The following is a 22,349-nucleotide window of genomic DNA, read 5'->3' on the forward strand; positions in this document are numbered from 1 at the left end:
ATGGATGTGTGTGAGTGGCTCTATAGAGGAGTGTGGGTGTGTGAGTACTGGTATAGGTCTGTTAATGGGTATATCAGTGGTTGTGCGGGTGTGTGAGTGGGCGTACGAGACTTTTGTATGAGACCTTTGGTTTTTTTCAGTGAATTTATATGGTTTTTTAAATTGAATTTCCTAGCTATAACATCCCTGTAACCGTTGTTTTTTTCAGTGAATTTCCAAGGTTTTTTAAATGCTAATTCTTAACTATAATGTCCCTGTAACTTTTGTTTTTTCAGTGAATTTCTATTGTTATTTAACTAGTAGCCGTGTTTGCAGAATGGTGGAGAAAGGGGGCATGGCCTTCGAAGACCTCTGAGCAATCCCGCTGTGTGGGACTTATTTGCGATAACAGGAGGGCTAGTTGGACCCCAAAGATGCCCTTGGGAGCCAACTACCCCTCCTGTTACCTCCAGTAAGTCCCACACTGAAAGATTACTGAGACTTGGTAGGAGGTCACACCCCCTTTCTCCACCACTCTGCAAACGCGCCTCCTGGCGCACTACTGCTTGGGGTAAGAAGTCCACCTTAGTCCTGAGGCCCTCAGCAGGCAAGGGGACCTGATACCCTCACCAGCCGTGTGCTGAGAGGTGACTATGCAGAGTAGTGAAGAAAGGGGGCATGGCCTCCGGCCTCCGGCCACCTCTTAGCAATCCCACTGTGTGGGGCTCAATGGAGGTAACAGGAGGCCTTGTGGCCCTAGGGCCCTCAGCAGCCAAGGCGACCACATGCCCCACCGAGCAGTGCGCCAGGAGGCATGTTTGCAGAGTTAGGCAGAAAAGGGGAAGGCCTCCGGCAAGTTGCCATGTGGCACCCCCTTCCATGGACCATTTTGTACACCAGGAACTCCATCCACTGGGACCTGTCCCTTTTTTGAGGTTTTTTATTAATAGGGAGGGGGCCGCGTAGCCCTCCTCACGGGCCAATTTTGGCCCGGGGGACCCCATCCATCCAGGGCCTGGCCTTTCACTTTTTAAGTTATTATTTTATTTAAAGGGAGGGGGGCTGAGCATCTCCCCTCCTGGCCCATTTTGGGGCCCAGTGGACCCATCCCCGAGGCCTGCCCCATTTTTGTAAAACAAATATTTTTTTTAAAAAGAGAGGGGTGCCGGCCTGTAGTGTGGGTGCCCCGGTCCCAAAACAGGGCACCCACGGAGGGAGCCTCAAGGCCTCAAGGCCCTTCGGTCCCTGCTGGCTCTCCACCTCCTGCAGGAGCCGGCATTTCTTTGAGACCCAGGGAGCTGCTGACATGCACCTCCCTGGATCCCAAAGCAATGTGTCTTTGTCCCTGTTCACTTCACAGCGGGCAGAAAAACAGACACTGCTCTGCTTTCAGCCAGCGAGAGCACTTTTCCTATAGCTTGCTGAAAATAGAGCATTTGCTATGGCTTGGTGGAAGCGGTGTTCCCACCAAGCCATAGCAAACAGCAATGTCCCGGGAGTGGGCATCCTGGGACATTGCAGGAGCTAGCCTGGCGGGTTGCGGTCCCCAGGGCCCTGTAGGGCTCCAGCAGGGAGAGGGGTTGTGGATCCACAGCGTCCCTATATATACAGCTGGCAATTTCTTTAAATCTCTCAGCAACTACTGAATGGATTTCCACCAAATCACAAAAAGGCACACCCCTGAACCAACATCTACCTTCCTGACAAATTTGGTGTATTTCAGCAGTTCAGGCTGGTGCTGTGTCTAAAGGTCCTATGGGAATTCACATTAATTAAATGCCATTTTAAGCACCCCTTATTTTTTAGCCCCCTCTTGATGGGTCACCTTGACATTTTTAGGATAGCAGCTGAAGTAAGCGTCGTATTAATGTTGAACATTTCGAGAAGATTTGTCAAGCAGCGCCAACGGTATTGGCAAAACAATAAATTATTTTCTTATGTAATATATAGTACATCACTTATGACATGTTCTATGACATCATTTATGACATCACTGATATCATATAAAATGACATCATTGATGACATCACTAATGACATCATCCAATCAGTGTGCTAGTTTGTTTTAGAGTTTACATAATGGCAGGTAGCTATCATATTACTTTTCAACCTAATTTTGTTCAGTCTGTGTCCCTCTGATGAATGTATTTAAAAAAATGCATGTGCTCCGAATGCATAATACGTCTGTAGAGATACTGAACATGTTATAAATATTTGCATTGAAGAGTAATCCTGTATGTAGGTGACAGTTGTGAACTTGTATCCAGCATGTTCCACACAAGGTTTTAGGCTCTGCAGAAAAAGATTGCAACAGGGCAAAACATTGTACACACAACATACTAAGTATACTAAGCAGCCGGGAGTTATTAGACAGAATCATTTGAGCAGGACAATTTCTACAGAACAAAAGACTGTGCTCACCAGGTATTAAGTTATATATATGAGCTTGATTTGCTTCAGAAGATGAGTTATCTAATACGTTTTTACCTTAGTATGAAGGCAGCTGGTGGTATAATCTTTAGCATCTTCAGATGTTGCTTATTGTAAGTAAATAGTGTAATTTTTGCCAAGTGTTACACTCTTCTTAGTAGAAACTTTTTAATACTCTGCAGTGAGATTCTCATGAGAGTCCCATGTCTACAAACAGTGTGGTACAAGGTAGACTCTCTCCATAGAGTGAATACTGTTTCCTCTAGTCATATCACCTTAATTTCTCAATGTAGGTTCGATGACTGTCGGGGTTTGATACAGGTAAAAGCATTCCGTGGTAGGGCTTTGTTTTGGAACAGATGTGCAGTAATGAGAACTTTGATGTCTCTGAACAGTTGTATACAGATTGAACATCGCATGCAGTGAGGGTTTCCAATATATCTGTGGTTGATTGTATATATGAACTATGCCACCCATGAAGTGTATGGGACACGGCACCCCTCGCCTTTAATTAAAAATTAAACGGTCCTGGGGGATGGGGTCCCCAGGGCCTAATAAGTCTCTAGGGCGGGGCTACAGGGCCCCCTCCCCTTTAACAAATATAAGGTCCTGTGGCCATCACCCCCGCTGTGCACAGCTGAACGGGGATTGGCCTTATATATGGTAATAAAATACTCCATGACACTTGCTTTCTACGCATAAGGGAGTTGTTTTAATGCATGCATTAATGATGCCTCTTGTTCTTATGAGCTTCTTTGTACTTTCAGTGTTCTAATGCTAAACCCGTTTACAGAGCAATGTGTACAAATGAAGCTTGGATTATGTCATCAGTGATGTCATCATTGATGTAATTTGAGATGTCATCAATGATGAAATTTGGGATGTCATCAGTGGTGTCATAAATATTGTCAGAGAACATGTCATGAGTGGTATAATATATGAGGTCATAAGCAGTGCAAGGCTGAGGTGCAAGTTATAGTCAGACCTGCTAACTATAACTGGTGAATTTCTGTGTTTTTTTTTGTTCAAAACCATAATGTTTTCACTGAAAAATTCACCTAACGAGAATTTTAAACTTTGTTTTTTCAGTGAATATATATATAACAGCTTTCTGCTATATTTCTAGTTGGTTTCATGTAGGAAGTACACTTTGATGCTGAGGACATGCTCACGTAGCGTTAGCTAACACCCCTCTCTTTTTCTCATAGCGTCACAATGATAGGGTCAGTGTTTGATAAGAATTATTTCCGCCCTTACAGTGAGGACCACTAGTAGGTCGATGACAAACCAATATACCCGCTTGTCCCGTTGGGCCTCTCTTGACTTTGGAGTGAGCACCAGTGATGAGTGGTCCGGATCACAGTAACCATTGTATCCGTCGTCTCTAACGCTGCTCCTGTGAGGTGTCTCCTTGCAGTTTGGTGACGAACATTTTGTCCACTGACCACACAGTGGCACTGAATGAAACACAGTTGTTGCTGCAGACAAGATCCAAATGTCCTACAATATTGAGTATTTCAGGATCTGGAAGAGGATTTGCCTAGCTCTATTTCACATTTACTAAAAAAATTATTTTATCACATTTCTTCAAGATTGGCTGGGGCGTAGCTTCTGTTGGGGTGTTTGGGGTGCTATACTCCCCCAATAAATGTATTCTCTGGAAAATAGATGGGTACAGGTGTTTTAGTCGGGTATGGTGAGGAGTCTGTCAGATTGCACCTAGGATTTTTACATTCTCTCTGTCTCTTTCTCTCTCTCTCTTATGAAGGTCTAATAACATGTTGGTTATTTTATTGTTGGTTATTTGGTGCATGTTAACATGGTATGCCAGCATTGATGTTGGAAAACCTGAAGCTCAACCCCCCCCTAATCTTACTGACCAAAGCTACTCCCCTGATGATTGGGGTGATATTGATTTAGTGGGGGGAGAGTGCCACAATCTGCATTCATGTGTCACTTGCCTTTTCTCAGATGACCAATATGACAACTTCCAACCCTTGAAGGACCACTTACTACTTTCATCAGCAATACGTCATCCATCATGAATTCCGGCTCTACCTTGCGGCCCGGTAGCATGCTCGCTATTTTCACTGGTGAAAGCCAACTTGACCAGCAGTCTTCATCGGTCAACGTCAACAAAATTCCTGATTTCCTTTTTGTGACCATAATGACACCCGTAACAAACACAGCCAGTCACATAACTCTGCACCAAGCTTTGCTTGGTTTATCATGTCCTCAGCAGAGCCTCCGGTTGCAATGTCTAACTCATCCACGAAGAACCCATTTCCAAACAAATGTCCTGAGCTATTCTCTTAATATGTACCAATTTCATTTACAGCAAATTTGTTTTTCCTGCAGTGCATGCTGCTGAATTCTTAAACGCTGTTCTGTCTTATACTTAACACCACTTACCTCGCAAATGTATTAGAAAAAGGCTTTGCACTATTTTCATATCTGAAAGCACAAAACAGAGAAACTAAATTAAACCCACGGGTACCAGATTGTTTGATTTTTTGCTGAACATACCAACCAATTTTACAATTTACATCTGGAAACAGAAGGGCTTAGCAGGCCGCGCAGTGTTTCTAATGTTTTGCAGACTCATAGCATCTTCTTACGCATGCACTGTGCTTTTTTTGTTGTTTTATTATAGACATGGTGGTAATGAGTACAGCTTGAGCTAACAGCTCGCTGGGAGCTCAAACACGTGCAAACAGGAGCTGAGCTGTCCCGACAGTCAGAGACAGCCGCCCGCTTTGAGAGAGAGAGACGGCTCGGTGATGCGCCATCCACCTGCCGGGCTCCCAGTCATCACCTCCAGGCCGGCTGGCTTCAGGAGGGATGGGCAGGCGGTGGCAGGCTCGGCGAGGGGAGAACGCATCCGTAAGGACTCGTGTCGGAGAAGCTCGGGGTGAGCGGCCAATCAGAGCTCTCTGATACAAACTATGGGGCCGATTAGGATGGCGGACGGACGCATGACCGCTGGGCTGGAGATGGCGGAAAATGCACCTCATCATCCGCCAGCAGCGGGCCTTCCGTCTGCCATATTAGGAAGGGGAACTGGGCATATTTACCGTCCGATGCGTAAAAACGCGAACCGCAGGGGGAACACACTGGACACCACGGCGGACGGAGCCAATCCAGGCTCACCGCCGTGCGGATAGACGTCCCGACCGTCCGCAATATTACGATGTCGCAAACAAACCAGAACACCGAGGCGGAAACTCCTCCATCTCATAGACGGCGGAAGCACCACAACGGAGAGGGAAAGCATTGCCACGAGACCCGCCGCACGGACCCGAGCGCCATGGACCCAGCCCTACACGCCTTCCCTGTTCCTACTTCACTACCAGCAAGTCATGCACCGTCATGGACGCCGCCGCAGGTACGCAAACATGCAATACACACATACCACGCCACAGCATGCATGAACACCAGTACCTGTCCACACCAGACACCCTGGTGGGGACAGGAACACACACAAGTGCACCCACACCAGTCCCACCTCAACACAATCACCCCCCGCATCAGGCACACGCCACCCACGCAACACCACAGCCAGCCCACGGACGGACTCCGCTGCTCTGTCGGCGATTGGGCCTGTTACCACGGCCACTCCATCCGCGGCGGTCGTTTTTTCTATGGTTCCGTCCGCGGTCGGCGGTCTTTGGAGACATCCATCTGCCACGGTCGGGTTTTGCTGGAGGGGAATCCTAATAGCACCGCTGGTTTTCCCACGGTGCGGTCGGACGGTCATTTCCCGCGAGACTGGTGGTCCGGACGCTTTCCGTCTTCCATCCTAATCGGCCCCTTAGTCTGGCGAACAAAAAGCATGAGGATTGAGACAATGATAGCACGAGACACGCGCTCAAACTGATGCGGCTGAGCAAACTCTCATGCAACAGGAGTTTTATCAAACTCCGTCACAAGCTCTCACCTCAAAAGACCCAGGGCCTTATTTATGAGGCCGTGCGTCACTTTTACGCCACCGGTGCACCACTTTTTGTGACGCACCCGCGGCGTAAAAAATTTACCTTGTTGCACCATATTTACAAAGTGACCCATCTAGGTAGATGCGTCACTTTGTAAACCCCTGCGCCACATTATACCTGCGCCAGGTATAATGTATGCAGGGGGGACGTTCTGACGCAAGAAAGGGTCATAGAAGTGACGCAGTGAAATCTATAAGATTTCACTGCGCCACTTCTAGGACGCAAATGTGTCAATATCTTACGCCTGACTCACAGCAGGCGTAAGACTGATGCAAGCCCTTTCACATGGGGCTTGCCCCACGTGAAAGGACACATTGCTGGAGTTGCGTCATTTTTGTGACACACTCCAGCAATGCGTCACTTTTGTACCATACAGATACATCAGAAATACTGATATCTGTAACTCCTTGCGACATGATGCGTCATACTGTAAATATGACACATCAATCATGTCGCAAGGAGGGCGCACTGAGAAGTGACGCATCGCTGCTTTCACGCAGCGATGCGTCACTTCTCATAAATGAGGCATCCTTTTTTTCGAGCTGTCCCTTTATACCCCTTTTTGCGATTTTTGAATCGTTTATGACTGAAAGCAAAACAAATATTTTATCTCTTAGACGTTGAAGTAAGTATGTCACTTTTCAGTCAGAAAAGGAAACTTACGTTTTGAGGTCCCCCCCAACGATTCCTCACCATCTCCCATAGTTTTCACAAGTATCTCGCCCCTTTTAGATGGTTTTTGCTAAATTTCCTGTGTGTTGTCACCTCCAAAGCGCATGAGCTAATTTATATGAAAGTATCTTCAGAACTCAGCTTAGTTGAAACTCTCATTCAGTGCCACAAAGTGATTCAGTACTGGATGCGGTCACCAGGACCGGCCAGGAGAAGCAGCTTGCACCCTGGTCCCCCGGGCACTGCCCATGCTACCTTGGGGCCACGGCTCACGAAGGAGGCAGCAGCAACAGAGAGTAAACCCAGAGGGCAGCCATGTTTACTGTGCACTTTGGGGCTTTCCCTAGCCTCTTTGGAGCAAATAGGAGGCTGTTGCAGGGTTCAAGAAAGGGTTAACCCCATGATGTCATCACCAGTCACAGGATGTGTGATGTCACTTGTGCTCCCAGTTGTGTATGAGAGTTAGCACAAGTGGCAGTCACTCTAGCTGACTGCAATTGAGCATCAAGCTGCACTTTTATTTGGGAGACAAGGGAGATCTTTCCAAGGTAGTGTTACTCTTTCACAATTGTTTCTTTTGTGAAATTAAGGAAAAAAGGCTTTTTAAATCAATGCCAACTTGACTCTAAAACCATACATCAAAGCTAAGGTTCGCAAAGTACTTTCTACAGGTACGTTTGACTCCATTCTGGATTAAGACATTATCAGGCACATGCATCAATATTGCATTTTGCGATTCCTTAATTGCGAAAAATAAGGAATCGCAATTAAGGAATTGCAAAATGCAATGCATCAAGAAATCGCTAAATAAATTGCGATTTCTTAATATTCCTTAATTGCGACTCGCAAATTGCGACTCGCAATTAAGGAATACCTCCCCATTCATTCCTATGGGCCTGGAGGCCCATAGGAATGAATGGGAAGACGTTCTCAATTTGCGATTAGCAATTTGAGAATCGCAAATTGAGAATGCGATTTCAAGGGTGCAGGGGTGTCCAAAGGACACCCTGTTGCACCTCTGAAACCAATCTGTGCACATATGTTGTACACACATGCCCTAAGGGCATGTGTGTGCACAACATGAAACTTTGAGAAATGCACAAAAGTGCATTTTTCAAAGTTTTCGCAAATTACTATGCGGTTCAACCTCATGGTAATTTGCTCCCCCTAATTGCGAATTCGCAATTTTTTAAAGTGTCATACATTGCATTTAAGGAATGGCAAAATGCGATTCCTTTATTGCAATCGCAATTTGAGAATTCGCAAATATTTGCGAATTCTTAAATTGCGAGGGCCTTGACCCTTCATGCATTCCAAAAGAGGATTTTGCGATCGCAAACGGCTGATTTTTGCAATTCGCACCGTTTGTGATCGCAAAACCCATTGATGCATGTGCCTGTATCTGTATTCTGCCGTCATACCTCACTCTACAAAAGAAAAAAAAAAGCTCAGTCCTGATAAGTCTGAGAAAAGTCCAAAAAGGACAATATTTGGTCTGCCGGAAATTTTCTCCATTGGCTGCTGGTGAGCGCCAAGTTCTATTTTACGCCAAGTTCTATTTTAAACTCCTGTCGTGAGAGTTTAAGTGATTCCATGACTTGACAGCTGCCTAGCTTGGTGTTAAGGTCAACCCTTATTTTCCAAGCCAGTGGTACCCCACTCCCTTGCTGATTAATGGCCCTCTGTAGCACAAATACTTGACACACATGATGCACCTTATTACAAGGACATTTATCTAGCGCCTAATTTTATTTGCATGGTTCCACAGCGCTTCTTCAGATAAGCATCACCACACCAGATGTTTCATCTGATTATGTCCCTCTCTACCTGCTGCCACCTGGGAGTCTAATCCATCTCCAGGTCTGTCTTGGTCCTCACCGGCTCGGAGGCGGAGAGGGTCCCTGCCCACACCCTTAGACGCCCATACCTCATACTCAACAAATATCTTTACTTTAAATATGACTGAGGTCTGCCATTCACATGGTCAAATCTTTCCATTTCTTCTGTCAAGGAATCTCAACTATCCACCTGATAAAACGTTCTGGGGTAAATTAAAATGATTTTTGTTCTAATTGACGTGAACAAATCCTTTACCTAGTGACAGCAATGGTACGAATATGCTATGGAAATAGAATTATTTAATCATATATGCTGTCACCACTACCACCACTGAAACTGACCACTGGATGCACCTGACCATTCAATGGACCACAGCGAATAATTTGTCTCAACGGGGCAGATCTATTCTGACTCCATTCCTACCAATATGGACGCCAGTGCCATGTTTCGGTAACCGTCATGGTTGATTGTACCTAGTTCCTGCTTTTCATTCCTTATAAATATCCTATCAACTAATCATGGTCAGAAAAATATAGTCAGTCAATACCTCAATGTTATGGAGGTCAAGAGAATGCATGTGCAATCATTTAAGCTACTGAGGCATTTAATTGTTAATCAAATTTTCTCGAACAGTCATTTTATGTCCCACGCCTGCTCTATAGAAACCCCACAAATACTTCACCTTTTATTTATTTTCTTAATTATTTGGGAGTCTAATGCAGTGTTGTGTGCAACACTGTAACCACTCTGGAGGACTAGGAGCCCCCAGACCCTACACAAACAAGCATTGGTAATTCCAATAGGTCTGGCTTGTAGTTTAAGTCAAAGGTAAACATTAAATAACTTGATGCAGTGTAAAAATTAAGCAAAAAGTAGCTTTCTGTATAAATGCATCTATGAGCTAAAGATGCTAATGTGTGATGATGCAGAGTACTGTAAAGGTGGTAAAATAGTCCCTCATGCATTACACTGTAAGTACTCTTTGGAAGGTGGAAGGATGCATCAAACAGCCAACATGAGAGAGAAATATGCCTCTCGACATCATGAGACATCAATTATTTATAAGGTCATGAGGAAACATAAAAGAATGAATCACAGAGATAAACGCTCCACATCTAGTTTTTGATAATCCACATCCTCATTTGTATTCATTTAGAGACACGGATAACCCACTGTGCTCTTCCAGTTGCTCTCAGTCCTGATGATGACCCACCCGTTCATTTTGGATTGAAACGTTGTCAACATCTTGACAGCAGTAAAAAGACAATCTTTTCATTTCTCCTGTGTAGAACAACATTTCTATGAACTGTAATTCTTGCAAACTGTACATAAAGAATTGTACATGGACTACCACCATTGTTTCTCCTTTTTTCTTGTGTGTGATCACTTTTACACTCACCAGCACCATGTGTTTACTTTATTCACTGAGTGCAAGTTTTATATTATTCCTTTAAAAGTCCAATCAATGTAAATTCATACTTTCTTTATCAATTGGTCATGTTGTTGTTTTTGTTTATGTCTATGGTTTGCTTTCTACAACTACTGTTTAACCGATGCACTTTTGGTATCTGACTATCTTTTGTAAACTTGTATTCTCCTATTTGTTTCTTCTAACTACATTTACCCATGCCCGAATTGGTCTCTGGGATGCTCCTGTACCTTCTGTGTGTGTAACTATTGTTAAAAATACAAAAAGGCATGCACATCCCAAACCACGTACAAGCTATTTGAAACAAATTTTACCACTTAACATGCCACGCTCTATCCCAACCGAAGTCAGCTAACATTGAGTGGGGTAGAAAGTGGGGGTGGAGGGGGGGCAGTCCTCCCCAGGTGGCACGAATTTTGGGGGCATGGGCTTCCCCCTTACCTGTGTCCGTCGCAGGAATCAGCAGCACCACCCGACGCCCCCCAATCTTACCGGCGGTTGGTGCGAGAATCACCAGCACCCCCTCCTGCTCTTACATGCCATTGAGGGCGGCAAACACAGGGACCGCCATGGGCGGCACATGGGATAGCTGCAACACTGCTAATATGTGCTCAGTGCTGGATTCTCATTACTATTAGTTCCAACCATTGGCAGCACAAAGGTGTGAAGTAGGCACCAACACTTCAAAAATATGTTAACTGTAGACTGCCCTGTTTGTACCAACCACTGTCACCCAAACATGTGCCAGCTGTTGATATCATGCCACAATTCTACTGAGGTTGACTTGTGTCTGCTTTGGCCAGCCCCATGACTTACAAGCCTTCTTTCACTCAACCAGGATACTGTATTGTACAAAGTACCCATATGTCATTCTTTTGATATTTAGAATTAATTGTTTGGACACTCTTGTTGGAGGGTCAGTAGTAACCAAAATGATCTCAAACGAATGGACGCTGTAGCACCTACGCCCCAAATCCTACATGCAGAGTACCACCTTCACTACGCTGCTGAACAGGTAAACAGGTAAAGCAGACGTGTCCTTGTGCACCACCAACCTACTTTTATCCTGGTCTCTTACCTCGGCGGATCCTCTGCTATAGCGGAGGAGCATCGCCCCCGCCAGAAACATAAAAGTCAAATTAAAATAAAACAATATTAAACCTGGGTTTATTATTGTTTTATGTTGTTTCCCAGCTGAGTCTTGGTGGCAGAACCAGCATAATGATAGGCATCAACGGGGAGTGGTTGCACTGCTATCAGTGCGCATGACAGTTTGGCCGGCTGTCTGAGGCCAACCAAACCATCATGCACACTGAAGCTCTCTCTAACCCCGCTGCGTTGGAGACAGCAAAGCACAGGCTCACATTCTCTCTGGGAGCACAAATCACCAGCACTGAGGCCAATTCTGAAGCTGCTCTCATGCTTGAGAACAGCTTCAGGATTGGCCGCAGGAAAGTCTGGGAGCCTCTGCCTGCAGTGGAGTCACGAGAGGAGCAGAAGACGACGATGTGACGGCTTGCAGGCGGCAGGTAAGATCTTTTTAATTTCTCCTTTTATCGTTGTTCGTCGTCTCCTCCCCTCCCCATCTCCCTCTTCTGACACCCGCCGCTACTGGCCTCTGACTAATTGCACCTTTAGTATTAGCCTAATTGGTGACATCAGGTGGAGTTTAATATTACCATTAAACCAGGATTCACAAGTCTTGTTTTTAGTGATAAGAAGAAGGTTGCATCTGCAAGTGGTCAAAGTCAAGATATATGTTGAAAGACATTTAAAAATGCATTTCAGTTGGGCAAGGCCAAAGGAATCTTGCACACGGTTAAACTTAAACAGGGTGTTGTTCAAGACAAACGCAGACTGAGGAGTGATTTGTTAGAAATGTTGAAAGATATGTGCAATCAAGGAATAATGGAGCCAGTCGGGTCCAGTCTGCGGCTGTTCCTAGTTGTCCTGGTACACAAGAATTTAGAGGAGTTGTGATAGTGCATACATTTAAGAATGTTGAATATACAATCTAAGTAGAGAACTCCAAACTTCCCATAATTGAAAACCTAATTGCCTGGGTGGGTCTAGCTAGTTTGTTTACTAAGTTGGACTTGAGAGGCGCATGCCACCAAATGGTCCTTTGGGACAAATTGACCTTTCCAAAGGTGTATATCACTTTTGCAGAATTCCCTTACTGTTATTGTTGGCCGCTTACAAAAAAGGTAATGGTCAAGCTTTTTCAGAACAACCCGTCTGTTATTGCCTTTCCGGATTATATTTAGATTTTTCCCAAAACAGAATCTGAACACACACAAAAAACAACGGTAGAATTGTAGTGTTAGAAGAAAAGGAATCTCTCTGATGTGCAATAAATACTTTCTTATAAGCAATAGTTATTGAAAATCTTGGGCATGTTTTATCCGAGGAAGGTGGAAAACTAAAACCAAGTTTAATTCAGAACATTGTCAAGGCTTTAGCCCTAATAAACGTTGTGAGAAACATGGATTATTATATGGTTGTGCAACCTCACTGTGTAATAATGTCCCAATTCGTGGGATATTAAGTGGTTCAGTTAGGGTGTAACATTTTAGCTCAGTCTTGGGTAGTTCTGGCACAGAGCACTCAGGCTTTATCAAAAGAACAAATGTAAAGCATAATGAAGTACCAAAAAGTAAACAATAAGAAAACACAACACATTAAAAATCAGACACCAATTTATGAAAATAGTGTATATTTTTATCTTCAAATAGACACCTGAAAGACACAAATCTACCGGAGGCTTCATGAGGCATGTCTTTGAAATGAAACAATAAATTATTGCTTTTCACACAATGCAATAAATGATTGTAATCAACCGCAATATCGATTTAGGGTTAACCACGCCAAGCACTGTGAAAACAGCTATATAGGCACTCTTGAGCGAGGTAATTCTGGAAGGGAGCCAGCCACAGGGACCAAACAGATGTAGGGGGGCACTTACCTGTTACTTTTAGCAGTCTCCATTCCAGTTTTGAATCCTCAGGTTGGACCACTGTTGAATTCAATGGAAGTGGTTGTGATGCAATGGATGCAGGATTCTGAAGATGCTGGGGAAGCTGGGCCGGTGCCCAAGGTTTTCATGTGACCTCCACTTAGTCTTCGGGCTTGGGGGTATAGGCGTCTTTGGCCTTTGGGGTCAATCTTCCTTGGTATCCAGGTGAAGTCCAGAGCAGAACCAATTTCCACTGCTCTACTGGTCTCCATTTATAGCAAACCCAGCAGCTTCCTTTAAATAGGAATAACTTTCTTTCAGGGCAAGCTAGACTGCTCACTGGTAGCCTTCAGTGGTCCAGCAACTTCAAGGATACTGCGTAAGGGCCAGGGCTCAGTCTCCCAGGCTGCACCTCGGAGTCCAGCAGTAGCCAGGGGTTCTTGGTGCTGGGCTCGGAAGGGTACATGTGTCTCAGCTTTTATGGCCAGGTGGCTGTAACAGGGAGGTAGGCAAGTGACTCTTGGAGTCATTTCTTCTGTCTGGCACATTTGGGTAAGGTTTCCATGAATTTGGAACCAAAGGCACAGTCCTCTCTTTGCCAGTCCTTAGGTTCAGCAAGTGCAGTCTATTCTTTGCTGTCTCCAGTGAGCCTTTCTTTGGGGGGTCAGGGAAGCCCCAGGGCAGTTCCCCTTTGATCTTCTTTCCAGGCCATTAGTCTTCGTGCCAGCGGTGCCACTTTAATGCCTACAAGAAGCTTAGGGATAGTGGTGACTAGCGAATGGGAAACCAGTTACCCTCCTGACTGATGACTGCTTCCTGTGGTGTGGCATCCAGCAATCACAATGTGCAATAATCTGGCCACTCTCAACGGTGAACAACCTTTACAACGAAACTATTACAACGCACTACCATTACAACGCGGTCATTACAACGCAAACCATTACAACGCATTGCGCTGGGGGGCGCTCTAGGATAGGGAATACGTTTAATTTTCTATCCAACACCTTCCCTAGTGTCCAGGGGGACTGGAGTTGGAATAGAAAATTATACTTACCACTATCCAGCACCTCTAAGCGCTATGCGTTGTAAAGGTTTGCGATGTAAAAACCGCGTTGTAAAGGCAGGCATTGTAATAGCCTGCGTTGTAACGTCATACATCCCTCTCAACATGACCAGGCCCTTCTCGTGGTGTGTGGAGCTCCCTAGCCCAATTTATAGGTGTGGCACCTGGGTGCTACACTCCCTTTGGAAAAACTGTTTAACACTGGTGTTTCCTAACTCCCCGAGATGCCAGTCTGTCTACCTAAACAAAGGAGCATCCCTTTCCTAGTGTGACTAGCAGTTGCTTTTCAAATGTGGCTTACGCTTTCAGCCTTGCCACCTAGCCTTAAACCCACTCTGGCCATCTTTCCAGGAAGAGGTCACATCTCTTCCCTCAGCAGGTCTTTTGTTTCTCTTCCTGAGAGTCGTTTTCACCTCTCCCCACGAGGGCAGCAGGATGTCTCGGGATTGCAGCTGTTTGCAACAGAAAATGGTTACAGGAAAGTATGGGCAACAAAGTGACAACTTTCTAAAGTTGCTATTTGTAAAATAGTTACTTTAAATTCGGCTTGGGCAACAAGTCAGGTTTAATACAGCTATTGTTTTGATACATTGAAGTATCAGATTTTGTAGCACGGCTGAGTTGTCAGTGAGTAGCGTCATACTAGCCAATCAGGCTAACAGCCTTACTATAGAAAAAAGGCAATTCAGGGTTTTACTGTCAGGACATGTAAATTCATCAAAATATATGTCCCTCTTTTTAATATAATGCACTCTTCCTTTATTGTGCGTTAAAGCTACTTGTTGGGGCTTTGCCATGCGTTTAAATGACAAAGTTGTGGTAGCAGTTTAAAAAACATTTTTGTGAGTCTGCAGTGGCAGCCAGGGAGTCATGCTTTGCTCTGTCAGGCTCGAAGTGGCATAATAAGTACTTAACTTTAAGAGAGACATTTAACTTACAGGCCCTAGGTACACCTAGTGCCATATATGAGGTATTTATAAGTGAGTTAACGTATGCCAATTAGGGATAACTCACTTGCAGGTTTTAATGAAATCAAGAAAATAATGAATTCTACTCCAGAGGCTCTACAATTATATGATGAAGGATACATAAATTGTGTGGTTGTAGACGGCAGTGTCTACGGGTTGGGTGCAGTAGTTCTGATGCAGGTTGATGGCAAACGTAGGACAATGTTGAGTTTGCATCTAGGACATTACCTGTGGTAGAACGTAAACATCCTGTCTTCAAAAAATGTTACTGCTGTGCATATGGAGTGTAGGAAAATGTGAGTTGTGGTTATAACGTAGACCTCTGGTTTTAAGGGCGGATCAATGGCCTCTTCTCAATATTTTGACAGGCTTTAAAATAAAAAAATCCCTGGCAAAGTTAGCCACACTATCTGCAAATGTACCAGACTTTTACTTTAGGGAAGACGATATTCTCATTTGGAACAATAGGAGGATTGCTGCCTTTTAAGATTACCTGTAGAAGACGAGGAGGAATAAGACTGGAAGGCATAGTGGCAAGTGTCGGTGACATGGTGGCGTGGTGACATGATGGCGTGTGGGGAGAGAGCATGTGAGTACATGAAGTGTACAAGGATCCGCATTTAATTGAGATGATGAAGTTTGTAAAAGGGGGACGGCTGAAATAGGAAATTGTGGAAGTACAGTTACTACCATCCTGGAAAGTGGCTGATGAGTTTTCTACTGTAGGTAGTGGTGATATAATGGTTTCTTCTTCTTGCTTGCACAAAAAAATCAATCACTGAGACTGCTCGCAGTAGGAAGTATAGTACTTTGTCATGTCATGGTGTTGGGCTATGCCTTTACACTGTGTTAAGTTAGCATGAGCTTATTAGAAGTTTAAACGCCATTTTTCCTTTCTGCTGCTTCTGCACACGGCACACATTATTATAAATGTTTAGAGTATAGCAGGCTGTTTTGCTTCACAGGAGAATAATGTGTTTTCCTATAGTAGAAGCCTTGCTTGGTAAGCCTTGTCTGAACAGTGAGTTACGAGGCCTTCAAGGTTATTTCAACACAGTGGTTGTTGTTCGGTCTGATCAGCGCACGTTCTAGACATAACATATATGCAGCTGCGTCCACCTCTGATTTTGGCGCGTTTTATAATGCACCCTGCAGGGCATGCAAACACAGTTTGGAGAACATTCGCATGCAGAGAGCTGGTGTAGAAAATGATGTGATCCATTTCTACTAGGACCAGAGGTATGGGGCCGTCCTTATAATCCCAAAAGACCTTCTGTAGATATAATATAACCCAATAGCAAGGGAGGGTAATAACTAGGTATAATCTAGACTATTTCCGTTTAGCATTTTAACATGCTTTCTCCCTATGTATTTTATGGAATAGTAGCTATGCTGATAATCTTGTTGCTTATAATATGTTTGCTTGCATTAGATAAGATACTGCGCCTGAGAACACGGCATTAGAAATAAATATTTGAAACTTGCATGTGTATTCATTTACTCCTCGTTTTGGACTGATATGAGTGTATAACGAAAGAGTGTTCATGTGTTCCACATTGCCTGAGGTATTCTAAGTTCCATGTTCTGGGTTGTCTAATTATTGGGGGTATGGATGAACCAATGAGACACCGATTGCTAGTCTGGTAGGGGATTTTGGTTACTAAGGTGAGTTTTGGCACACCCTAATTCACCGAGGTTCCAAGTCTCTATGCACATTTCTGTGTAGGAGCAGAATCCCTGCTACATGGCGCCCAACATTGGTGGTCTTTTTACATGACACTTGAGTAGTGATTCTATCAGTCCTTAACCCCTCTTCACTATTGTTTCCGGATAATAGTAGTGTCGGAAAAACCTACCTATGATTATATAAGTTTATTCAAGCTTGAATCTTTCAAAACGGTTTTCCTTTGAATTACTACCCAGTTGTGCTACGTAGATTTTACATTGTCACGCTTTATTTCTGTGTCATAATGGGTGACGTTGACATACTGCAGCATAGTCGCATTGCGGTCCGCAACCATCTGCAGACTTATAACGTCGCCTTGGAGGGCATGGCGGTGATCATGGTAGTGAGTGCTGAAGTTGCGTACCCATATGAGATCTTTTACTCGTGGGTGACTTTTCCTGCTGTGGATGCAAATTCTGGTGTGTTTCACACGTATACTCACACAGCCGTGCCCGCGGAATATGTTTCTTATAGGACACAGGAAGCTCCAATTAATGCTTGGCAGCATCGTTTTTGCTTTAATGGCGCCCTTTCCCAATCATTAGCAATGACTAGATTGGGTCCTTTGTCCATTCCAGGCGCAACTTGGCCTGTTTTGACTGGATTTACTACGCATCCTTGAGCGGGTGCTGTCCCCGTTGCTGATTTACGGGTCCTACCTACAACCGCAATTGCAGTTATTAGGGCCTTGGTACAATACATTACCTGCAATATCCCGGGCGGTACCCGGGGGGTTGCGGCGCTTCCAGCCGGACCTAGTGGTATGAAGCTGAGTCCAGTAATGGTTAATGCTGTGATGGGCAAGCGTCCCCAGGATATGAATGATATGCCTTTGTGGCTTGCCTAGAAATTTGACCAGCTGGAAGCAGTATTTCCTAACACGACTTCTGTTGAGAAACACAGGATTCTTACAATTAGTTTGCCGAAAAACTTGATACCGGACGCCGGTGACTGCGAGTCATGGGGTAGAGTTTTTGCGGCAGTGTACACGAGGTGCTTTGGCACTCCGTTAATGGCTGTCCTTCCGACGGTCATTAAGTGGGTTATTAAGCGTGTTCAGGACGAACACGGACCTGAGGCTGCAGTTGAATTGGGAACGAGGCTCTGTGGCGCATTTGACGTAGTTTCTAACCTCATCCTTTCTAATATGAAGGGAGATGCGGTAAACTTTCAGGTGTCTAATGCTTTGCTTGCGGTCCCCGATGCCGATAAACCCCGGCAGTTACCAAAAATTATCACGGCGGCTTATAAAACCATTGACCTTAATAGTTTGGGTGTCAAACCGTTTTCCACTAAAGAGAAAAAGCTCCAGTTTCAGAAAAAGAAAGTTGCCACTTTAACAGCGAGATATGCCACAGATAGTGAGAACGCAGCTTCGGAATCAGACAAGGACGCTGATGCTGTTGGACAGCGCAGCGGAAATTACCATAGTGCGAGAGGCCCTGCGTCCACTACTGAAGGTGACAGCGACTGACCGATATGTTGTTGTGGAGACAGCTGATACTAGAGTAGCTCCCCCTGATAGGCTTTTTGAAATTGCCCTTTTAATTGAAGGTGACATACAACGTACCATAAAAGGGGTATTTTGTGAAAATCTTACAACTGCTTATGACATTTTGTTAGCGGAGGCTGACTGGCCCCCGTCTTTTGTTCTCACAGTTCCGAGAGGGGAGGAGGTAATAATCCCTAGTTTCGCGCACACAGTCTCGAAGGAGCATGCGCTGAATTTTGCAGAAGAGTGGGCTAAAGCCCTTGCGCCGGCTCTGTACCGTACACACTGTGGTTGGGATACATTTTCCCCACACCACGAGATTCCCTTGCGGTCTATGCCACAGCCTCAACCTCAATATCCCATCCGACGTGAAGCTAAGGCTTCCATGCGGAAATCCTTGAACAATTGGAATATCAAGGTGTAATTGAAACTTGTGTGTCACCGATGAATAGCCATCTTTTTACTGTGACTAAGCCAGACGGTTCATATCGTTTGGTATTGGATTACCGGCATTTAAACTCGCATTGCCGTACCTGTGCAGTACAGAATACACACGGCTCTGCTCTAGTGGATAGTCTTGTGCATAAACGGTTTAAGACCACGCTTGACATATCCAACGTTTTTTTTGCACACAATTTGGATGGACTGAGTTCTCAATGGACCAGTTTTACCTGTGGCGGCAAACAACGACAATTTAAATGCCTAGCAATGGGCTATAAAAACAGTCCAGGTGTGTTTGCCGCCCGCATAGTCTCTCTCTTGGAGAGAGTTGACCCAGATGCGTGTTCGTATGTGGATGACATCTATCTCACAGACGACGAGATTTGGACGCATCTGTGTCACGTTGACCGCATAATTTGTAGCTTTGCGGACTTTGGTTACAAATTCAACTTTGCAAAATCACACATTGCAGAGTACACAGTGTTGTTCCTAGGCTATGAGCTCAACATTGAAGGTCGGGGATTGGCTCCTCACTTCTTGGAGAAATGCGCACAGGTGCGCGCTCCTTCAACATTGAAAAAATTACAGTCTTTGCTGGGATTTTTAAACTTTGGACGTACCTACATACCCGAATATGCCCAGTGTATCAAGCCTCTGTATGCTTTGATAAAACCTACTTTTACCAAATCATGCTGGCTGCCTGAACATTCAGCCATCTTGCATTCTTTGCAGGCTGATCTTCTAGAATCTAAGTTCTTACTAACTCGTGATAACCACACCAACCTGGTGATAAGAATCATCCCTGGGGCGGTGGGTTTCACTTACCTTACGTTTAATGAAGGAGACACAGTACCTATTGGTTACAAGTCACACTTGTACACTTCGGCTGAAATGCGTTTCTCCACTGTGGAAAAAGTTTTGACAGACAGCAGTGCAAATGGTGATTCTCAAAGAACGTGCACTGTCGCAGGGAAAGCGCATGTTGGTTGTTACCCCGTATCCTGCACTAGAGGCAGTGACGAAGGCCAGTGTACCTAATTCTAAAGGTTTGCACCCACGGTGGATACAATGGGCCGCATCTTTAACGTCTCCGGATGTCACGTTTATTTTTGATGCCTCCTTACAGTCACAAGAGTTTCTGTAGTATGAATTTGTTCATCATGCTCCGTTGACTATGTGACCTTTGGAGGATTTCCATTGTATCATTTACACTGATGGTTCAGCGCAAGTTGCGCTTGGGTTTAAACACGCATACGTCTCAGCTTGCACCATTGTGGTCGGTACCATGGTGAATGATGAATTCAAGTCCAAAGTCGTGCACACGCAGACTCTAGGGGACTGTACCGCACAGTTAGCAGAGCTCCGTGCTCTGATGCTTGCATTGGAGTACGCTGATCCTGGTGTGCCGACTCTTATAGTAAGTGATTCTTACTACTGTGTCCAGTCTTACAATGAGAATCTGTACTTTTGGATTCAGACGGATTTTTGTGATTCCAAGGGTAGCACGATAAAACATAAGATGATCTGGGTCCGAGTGGCTGAGCTTAAGGAGCAGTTACCACTCGTGTATGTAATTCACACACTCGGTCATCAGCACGTAGGAGTTCACGCTGTTGGCTATTCTTTGGCCGATGAGGCCGCTAGATCAGCAGTATCGACATATTTGGTTGCAGCAGTTACACGTTCCAAAACTAAGATTGATGATTACATCTTGCCGGCTGTAGCCGCAACTGGGAAGGGAGTAAGCATCCTAAAGGGTTCCCTTCAAAGTACTCTTATCACTTAAGTCCTGATAAAGTTCCTTATGTGAAAATACCTGACGTTGGTGAAAGAATGATTCCCAACGCGGACTGCAGGTAAACACTGATTACAGCTGTCCACGAGGGTGTTGCGTCTGCGCATTCGGGCGTTTCGGCTACTGTTTCTCAGTTACAACAACTTTTCTGGTGGCGGGGCTGTACAAACAGACACGTGATTATGTCCTTCAATGTGACATTTGTCAGCAGATTAGGCCTTCGACTGCTGCGCCTCCGCCCCAGACACAGTTGTACATTTCTAATAAACTGCTTGGCTGTGTTTATTTAGATCACTGCGGTCCTTTTTCCTCGGATACTGCGTATAAGTACATCTTAGTAGCAGTTAATTCATGCACACGCTTTGTGTGGGTGTGGCCACGCCGCAGCGCTGATTCGCGAACTGTCATAAGAGACTTGCGTGTCTTTGTAGGGATTTTTGCCAGTGGCACCTTCCATTTGGATCAGGGTCCTGCTTTCGCCTCTAAGGCGTATAAGGATGCCATGGCTTCGTTGGGGGTCTAAGTCAGGTTTTCGCCTCCATACAGACCTGGGGGTAATAGTGTTGTGGAGCGAATGAACCGAGATTTAAAGCAGTCTTTGACAGCTAGGGTTATAGGCACTGGCAGGAACTGTCTGGCCCACCTCAATAGCGTGCAGCGTGCCCTTAATAATCTCCCTAGAAGGTCTCTGGGTGGGTGGACTCCATACGAAATGCTCTTTGGTATCAAGATGTTTGTCCTGGACCTTGATGGTCTAGACCAGACGGCTGTTGCTGCCTACTTTGACGTAGATGAACATTGCAATGTTTTACAGGATCTATAGAAGACGAGAGACAGTCTTGCAAAGGAACACTTGCCCTCCACGTCTGGTGATGCGTTGCAGATTCCGGTAGTTGGCTGGCTACCCCAAGTTGCTAAACTGGTTCGAGAGAAGATCGAAAACAAGAAAGAATTTGGCCCCTCCTATCGAGCCCCGGTTCCTGTGCTTGGAGTGAAGGGCACAAGAACAGTAATTTTACCACCGCTTCCAGGTCGTAAGGAACAAAGGTACATCTCCATTGACAATGTCAAACTAAACAGAGTGGCCGATTCTTCTTAGTATGACTCCGGCAGTCTCATGTCCATCGATTTTGAGAAATTCTGTTTTGGCCCCGGCTCCTAATCCCAGGCCTGATGTTGCCCTCGAGATGCCTGCAATTTCAAGTCCTTTATTGAGCTCATTACCTGGTGCTCACCTTGATGAGACTGAATATACTTACCCCACTGACTTATCGATGCCTGATTTACAAACTTGTTTGGCTACGGAATCCAGATTTTCATTTGACACTGACTCTCACACATCGAAGACCCCTTCTAAGGTTTCTGTTCTTGCAACACAGTTTAAAAAACATTTTTTGATTCCTCCTTGGACCTACATTTGGTTGGTGCTTTTTTTGATTTACCTGTTCATGTCTATTGGATTTGTGGTGTATTTTTTCCGCCTTGTCAAGGGACACTGTGTTGAAGAAAGAACATGTATTCAACATATTAATGGAACATTGGCTCCCCATTCCTCATCACACAGATGG

This window comes from Lissotriton helveticus, chromosome 9, assembly GCF_964261635.1.
Source record: "Lissotriton helveticus chromosome 9, aLisHel1.1, whole genome shotgun sequence".
Classification (NCBI taxonomy): domain Eukaryota; kingdom Metazoa; phylum Chordata; class Amphibia; order Caudata; family Salamandridae; genus Lissotriton; species Lissotriton helveticus.